Raw genomic sequence first — 6925 nt, 5'->3', positions numbered from 1 at the left:
CAAGGGCCAGCTCTTGCTATTCAGGGGACTCTGCAGGACATCTCACCCAGGGGCCAGCGAATGCTATTTTGGGGACTCTGCAGGACATCTCACCCAGGGGCCAGCAACTGCTATTCAGGGGACTCTGCAGGACATCTCACCCAGGGACCAGCTCTTGCTATTCAGGGGACTCTGCAGGACATCTTACCCAGGGGCCAGCGCCTGCTATTCAGGGGACTCTGCAGGACATCTCACCCAGGGGCCAGCGCCTGCTATTCAGGGGACTCTGCAGGACATCTCACCCAGGGGAGACTGCCTTCTGTTCAGGGGACTCTGCAGGATCTCTCACCCAGGGGCGACTGCCTGCTTTTCAGGGAACTCTGCAGGACATCTCACCCAGGGGTGACGCCTGCTCTTCAAAGGACTCTGCAGGACATCTCACCCAGGAGCCAGCGCCTGCTCTTCAAGGGACTCTGCAGGACATCTCACCCAGGGGTGACTGCCTGCTCTTCAAAGGACTCTGCAGGACATCTCACCCAGGAGCCAGCGCCTGCTCTTCAAGGGACTCTGCAGGACATCTCACCCAGGGGTGACTGCCTGCTCTTCAGGGGACTCTGCAGGACATCTCACCCAGGGGTGACTGCCTGCTCTTCAGGGGACTCTGCAGGACATCTTACTCAGGGGCGACTGCCTGCTCTTCAGGACATCTTACTCAGGGTCGACTGCCTGCTCTTCAGGACATCTTACTCAGGGTCGACTGCCTGCTCTTCAGGACACCTCACTCAGGGGCGACTGCCTGCTCTTCAGGACACCTCACTCAGGGGCGACTGCCTGCTCTTCAGGACACCTCACTCAGGGGCGACTGCCTGCTCTTCAGGACACCTCACTCAGGGGCGACTGCCTGCTCTTCAGGACATCTTACTCAGGGGCGACTGCCTGCTCTTCAGGACATCTTACTCAGGGGCGACTGCCTGCTCTTCAGGACATCTTACTCAGGGGCGACTGCCTGCTCTGCAGGACATCTTACTCAGGGGCGACTGCCTGCTCTGCAGGACATCTTACTCAGGGTCGACTGACTGCTCTGCAGGAAATCTTACTCAGGGTCGACTGACTGCTCTGCAGGACATCTTACTCAGGGTCGACTGCCTGCTCTTCAGGACATCTTACTCAGGGTCGACTGCCTGCTCTTCAGGACATCTTACTCAGGGTCGACTGCCTGCTCTTCAGGACACCTCACTCAGGGGCGACTGCCTGCTCTTCAGGACATCTTACTCAGGGGCGACTGCCTGCTCTTCAGGACATCTTACTCAGGGGCGACTGCCTGCTCTTCAGGACACGTCACTCAGGGGCGACTGCCTGCTCTTCAGGGGACTCTGCAGGACATCTCACCCATGGGCCAGCTCTTGCTATTCAAGGGACTCTGCAGGACATCTCACCCAGGGACCAGCTCTTGCTATTCAGGGGACTCTGCAGGACATCTCACCCAGGGGCCAGCGCCTGCCATTCAGGGGACTCTGCAGGACATCTCACCCAGGGGCCAGCGCCTGCTATTCAGGGGACTCTGCAGGACATCTCACCCAGGGGAGACTGCCTGCTCTTCAGGGGACTCTGCAGGACATCTCACCCAGGGGTGACTGCCTGCTCTTCAGGGGACTCTGCAGGACATCTTACTCAGGGTCGACTGCCTGCTCTTCAGGACATCTTACTCAGGGTCGACTGCCTGCTCTTCAGCACATCTTACTCAGGGTCGACTGCCTGCTCTTCAGGACACCTCACTCAGGGGCGACTGCCTGCTCTTCAGGACACCTCACTCAGGGGCGACTGCCTGCTCTTCAGGACACCTCACTCAGGGGCGACTGCCTGCTCTTCAGGACACCTCACTCAGGGGCGACTGCCTGCTCTTCAGGACATCTTACTCAGGGGCGACTGCCTGCTCTTCAGGACATCTTACTCAGGGGCGACTGCCTGCTCTTCAGGACATCTTACTCAGGGGCGACTGCCTGCTCTGCAGGACATCTTACTCAGGGGCGACTGCCTGCTCTGCAGGACATCTTACTCAGGGGCGACTGCCTGCTCTGCAGGACATCTTACTCAGGGGCGACTGCCTGCTCTGCAGGACATCTTACTCAGGGTCGACTGACTGCTCTGCAGGAAATCTTACTCAGGGTCGACTGACTGCTCTGCAGGAAATCTTACTCAGGGTCGACTGACTGCTCTGCAGGACATCTTACTCAGGGTCGACTGCCTGCTCTTCAGGACATCTTACTCAGGGTCGACTGCCTGCTCTTCAGGACATCTTACTCAGGGTCGACTGCCTGCTCTTCAGGACACCTCACTCAGGGGCGACTGCCTGCTCTTCAGGACATCTTACTCAGGGGCGACTGCCTGCTCTTCAGGACATCTTACTCAGGGGCGACTGCCTGCTCTTCAGGACACCTCACTCAGGGGCGACTGCCTGCTCTTCAGGACATCTTACTCAGGGGCGACTGCCTGCTCTTCAGGACATCTTACTCAGGGGCGACTGCCTGCTCTTCAGGACATCTTACTCAGGGGCGACTGCCTGCTCTTCAGGACACCTCACTCAGGGGCGACTGCCTGCTCTTCAGGACATCTTACTCAGGGGCGACTGCCTGCTCTTCAAGACATCTTACTCAGGGGCGACTGCCTGCTCTTCAGGACATCTTACTCAGGGGCGACTGCCTGCTCTTCAGGACATCTTACTCAGGGGCGACTGCCTGCTCTTCAGGACATCTTACTCAGGGGCGACTGCCTGCTCTTCAGGACACCTCACTCAGGGGCGACTGCCTGCTCTTCAGGACATCTTACTCAGGGGCGACTGCCTGCTCTTCAAGACATCTTACTCAGGGGCGACTGCCTGCTCTGCAGGACATCTTACTCAGGGTCGACTGCCTGCTCTTCAGGACATCTTACTGAGGGGCGACTGCCTGCTCTTCAGGACATCTTACTCAGGGGCGACTGCCTGCTCTTCAGGACATCTCATCCAGGGGCGACTGCCTGCTCTTCAGGGGACTCTGCAGGACATCTCACCCAGGGGCCAGCTCTTGCTATTCAAGGGACTCTGCAGGACATCTCACCCAGGGACCAGCTCTTGCTATTCAGGGGACTCTGCAGGACATCTCACCCAAGGGCCAGCACCTGCTACTCAGAGGACTCTGCAGGACATCTCACCCAGGGGCCAGCGCCTGCCATTCAGGGGACTCTGCAGGACATCTCACCCAGGGGCCAGCGCCTGCTATTCAGGGGACTCTGCAGGACATCTCACCCAGGGGAGACTGCCTTCTGTTCAGGGGACTCTGCAGGATCTCTCACCCAGGGGCGACTGCCTGCTTTTCAGGGAACTCTGCAGGACATCTCACCCAGGGGTGACGCCTGCTCTTCAAAGGACTCTGCAGGACATCTCACCCAGGAGCCAGCGCCTGCTCTTCAAGGGACTCTGCAGGACATCTCACCCAGGGGTGACTGCCTGCTCTTCAGGGGACTCTGCAGGACATCTCACCCAGGGGTGACTGCCTGCTCTTCAGGGGACTCTGCAGGACATCTTACTCAGGGTCGACTGCCTGCTCTTCAGGACATCTTACTCAGGGTCGACTGCCTGCTCTTCAGGACATCTTACTCAGGGTCGACTGCCTGCTCTTCAGGACACCTCCCTCAGGGGCGACTGCCTGCTCTTCAGGACACCTCACTCAGGGGCGACAGCCTGCTCTTCAGGACACCTCACTCAGGGGCGACTGCCTGCTCTTCAGGACACCTCACTCAGGGGCGACTGCCTGCTCTTCAGGACATCTTACTCAGGGGCGACTGCCTGCTCTTCAGGACATCTTACTCAGGGGCGACTGCCTGCTCTTCAGGACATCTTACTCAGGGGCGACTGCCTGCTCTGCAGGACATCTTACTCAGGGGCGACTGCCTGCTCTGCAGGAAATCTTACTCAGGGTCGACTGACTGCTCTGCAGGAAATCTTACTCAGGGTCGACTGCCTGCTCTGCAGGAAATCTTACTCAGGGGCGACTGCCTGCTCTTCAGGACATCTTACTCAGGGGCGACTGCCTGCTCTTCAGGACATCTTACTCAGGGGCGACTGCCTGCTCTTCAGGACACCTCACTCAGGGGCGACTGCCTGCTCTTCAGGACATCTTACTCAGGGGCGACTGCCTGCTCTTCAGGACATCTTACTCAGGGTCGACTGCCTGCTCTTCAGGACATCTTACTCAGGGGCGACTGCCTGCTCTTCAGGACATCTCATCCAGGGGCGACTGCCTGCTCTTCAGGGGACTCTGCAGGACATCTCACCCAGGGGCCAGCTCTTGCTATTCAAGGGACTCTGCAGGACATCTCACCCAGGGACCAGCTCTTGCTATTCAGGGGACTCTGCAGGACATCTCACCCAAGGGCCAGCACCTGCTACTCAGAGGACTCTGCAGGACATCTCACCCAGGGGCCAGCGCCGGCCATTCAGGGGACTCTGCAGGACATCTCACCCAGGGGCCAGCGCCTGCTATTCAGGGGACTCTGCAGGACATCTCACCCAGGGGAGACTGCCTTCTGTTCAGGGGACTCTGCAGGATCTCTCACCCAGGGGCGACTGCCTGCTTTTCAGGGAACTCTGCAGGACATCTCACCCAGGTCCGACGCCTGCTCTTTAGAGGACTCTGCAGGACATCTTACCCAGGGGCGACTGCCTGCTCTTCAGGGGACTCTGCAGGACGTCTCACCCAGGGGCGACTGCCTGCTCTTCAGAGGACTCTGCGGGACATCTCAAACAGGGGCGACTGCCTGCTCTTCAGGGGACTCTGCAGGACATCTTACTCAGGGTCGACTGCCTGCTCTTCAGGACATCTTACTCAGGGTCGACTGCCTGCTCTTCAGGACATCTAACTCAGGGTCGACTGCCTGCTCTTCAGGACACCTCACTGAGGGGCGACTGCCTGCTCTTCAGGACATCTTACTCAGGGGCGACTGCCTGCTCTTCAGGACACCTCACTCAGGGGCGACTGCCTGCTCTTCAGGACATCTCACTCAGGGGCGACTGCCTGCTCTTCAGGACATCTCACTCAGAGGCGACTGCCTGCTCTTCAGGACACCTCACTCAGGGGCGACTGCCTGCTCTGCAGGACACCTCACTCAGGGGCGACTGCCTGCTCTTCAGGACATCTTACTCAGGGGCGACTGCCTGCTCTTCAGGACATCTTACTCAGGGTCGACTGCCTGCTCTTCAGGACATCTTACTCAGGGTCGACTGACTGCTCTGCAGGAAATCTTACTCAGGGTCGACTGCCTGCTCTTCAGGACATCTTACTCAGGGTCGACTGCCTGCTCTTCAGGACATCTTACTCAGGGTCGACTGCCTGCTCTTCAGGACATCTTACTCAGGGTCGACTGCCTGCTCTTCAGGACATCTTACTCAGGGGCGACTGCCTGCTCTTCAGGACATCTTACTCAGGGGCGACTGCCGTCTATTCAGGACATCCCACTCAGGGGCGACTGCCTGCTCTTCAGGGGACTCTGCAGGACATCTCACCCAGGGGCCAGCGAATGCTATTCTGGGGACTCTGCAGGACATCTCACCCAGGGGCCAGCGAATGCTATACTGGGGACTCTGCAGGACATCTCACCCAGGGGTGACTGCCTGCTATTCAGGGGACTCTGCAGGACATCTCACCCAGGGGTGACTGCCTGCTCTTCTGGGGACTCTGCAGGACATCTCACCCAGGGGTGACTGCCTGCTCTTCAGGGGACTCTGCAGGACATCTCACCCAGGGGTGACTGCCTGCTCTTCAGGGGACTCTGCAGGACATCTCACCCACGGGCGACTGCCTGCTGTTCAGTGGATTCTGCAGGATACCTCACCCATGGGCGACTGCCTGCTCTTCAGGGGAATCTGCAAGACATCTCACCCAGGGGCGACTGCCTGCTTTTCAGGGAACTCTGCAGGACATCTCACCCAGGGGTGACTGCCTGCTCTTCAGGGGACTCTGCAGGACATCTCACCCAGGGACCAGCTCTTGCTATTCAGGGGACTCTGCAGGACATCTCACCCAAGGGCCAGCACCTGCTACTCAGAGGACTCTGCAGGACATCTCACCCAGGGGCCAGCGCCTGCTATTCAGGGGACTCTGCAGGACATCTCACCCAGGGGCCAGCGCCTGCTATTCAGGGGACTCTGCAGGACATCTCACCCAGGGGAGACTGCCTTCTGTTCAGGGGACTCTGCAGGATCTCTCACCCAGGGGAGACTGCCTGCTTTTCAGGGAACTCTGCAGGACATCTCACCCAGGGGTGACGCCTGCTCTTCAAAGGACTCTGCAGGACATCTCACCCAGGAGCCAGCGCCTACTCTTCAAGGGATTCTGCAGGACATCTCACCCAGGGCTGACTGCCTGCTCTTCAGGGGACTCTGCAGGACATCTCACCCAGGGGTGACTGCCTGCTCTTCAGGGGACTCTGCAGGACATCTTACTCAGGGTCGACTGCCTGCTCTTCAGGACATCTTACTCAGGGTCGACTGCCTGCTCTTCAGAACATCTTACTCAGGGTCGACTGCCTGCTCTTCAGGACACCTCACTCAGGGGCGACTGCCTGCTCTTCAGGACACCTAACTCAGGGGCGACTGCCTGCTCTTCAGGACACCTCACTCAGGGGCGACTGCCTGCTCATCAGGACATCTTACTCAGGGGCGACTGCCTGCTCTTCAGGACACCTCACTCAGGGGCGACTGCCTGCTCTTCAGGACATCTTACTCAGGGGCGACTGCCTGCTCTTCAGGACATCTTACTCAGGGGCGACTGCCTGCTCTTCAGGACATCTTACTCAGGGGCGACTGCCTGCTCTTCAGGACATCTTACTCAGGGGCGACTGCCTGCTCTGCAGGACATCTTACTCAGGGGCGACTGCCTGCTCTGCAGGACATCTTACTCAGGGGCGACTG

Source organism: Eleutherodactylus coqui, chromosome 8, assembly GCF_035609145.1.
Source record: "Eleutherodactylus coqui strain aEleCoq1 chromosome 8, aEleCoq1.hap1, whole genome shotgun sequence".
NCBI classification, from domain to species: domain Eukaryota; kingdom Metazoa; phylum Chordata; class Amphibia; order Anura; family Eleutherodactylidae; genus Eleutherodactylus; species Eleutherodactylus coqui.
The sequence above is the reverse complement of the archived record's forward strand: the minus strand, read 5'-3'. Positions refer to the sequence as shown.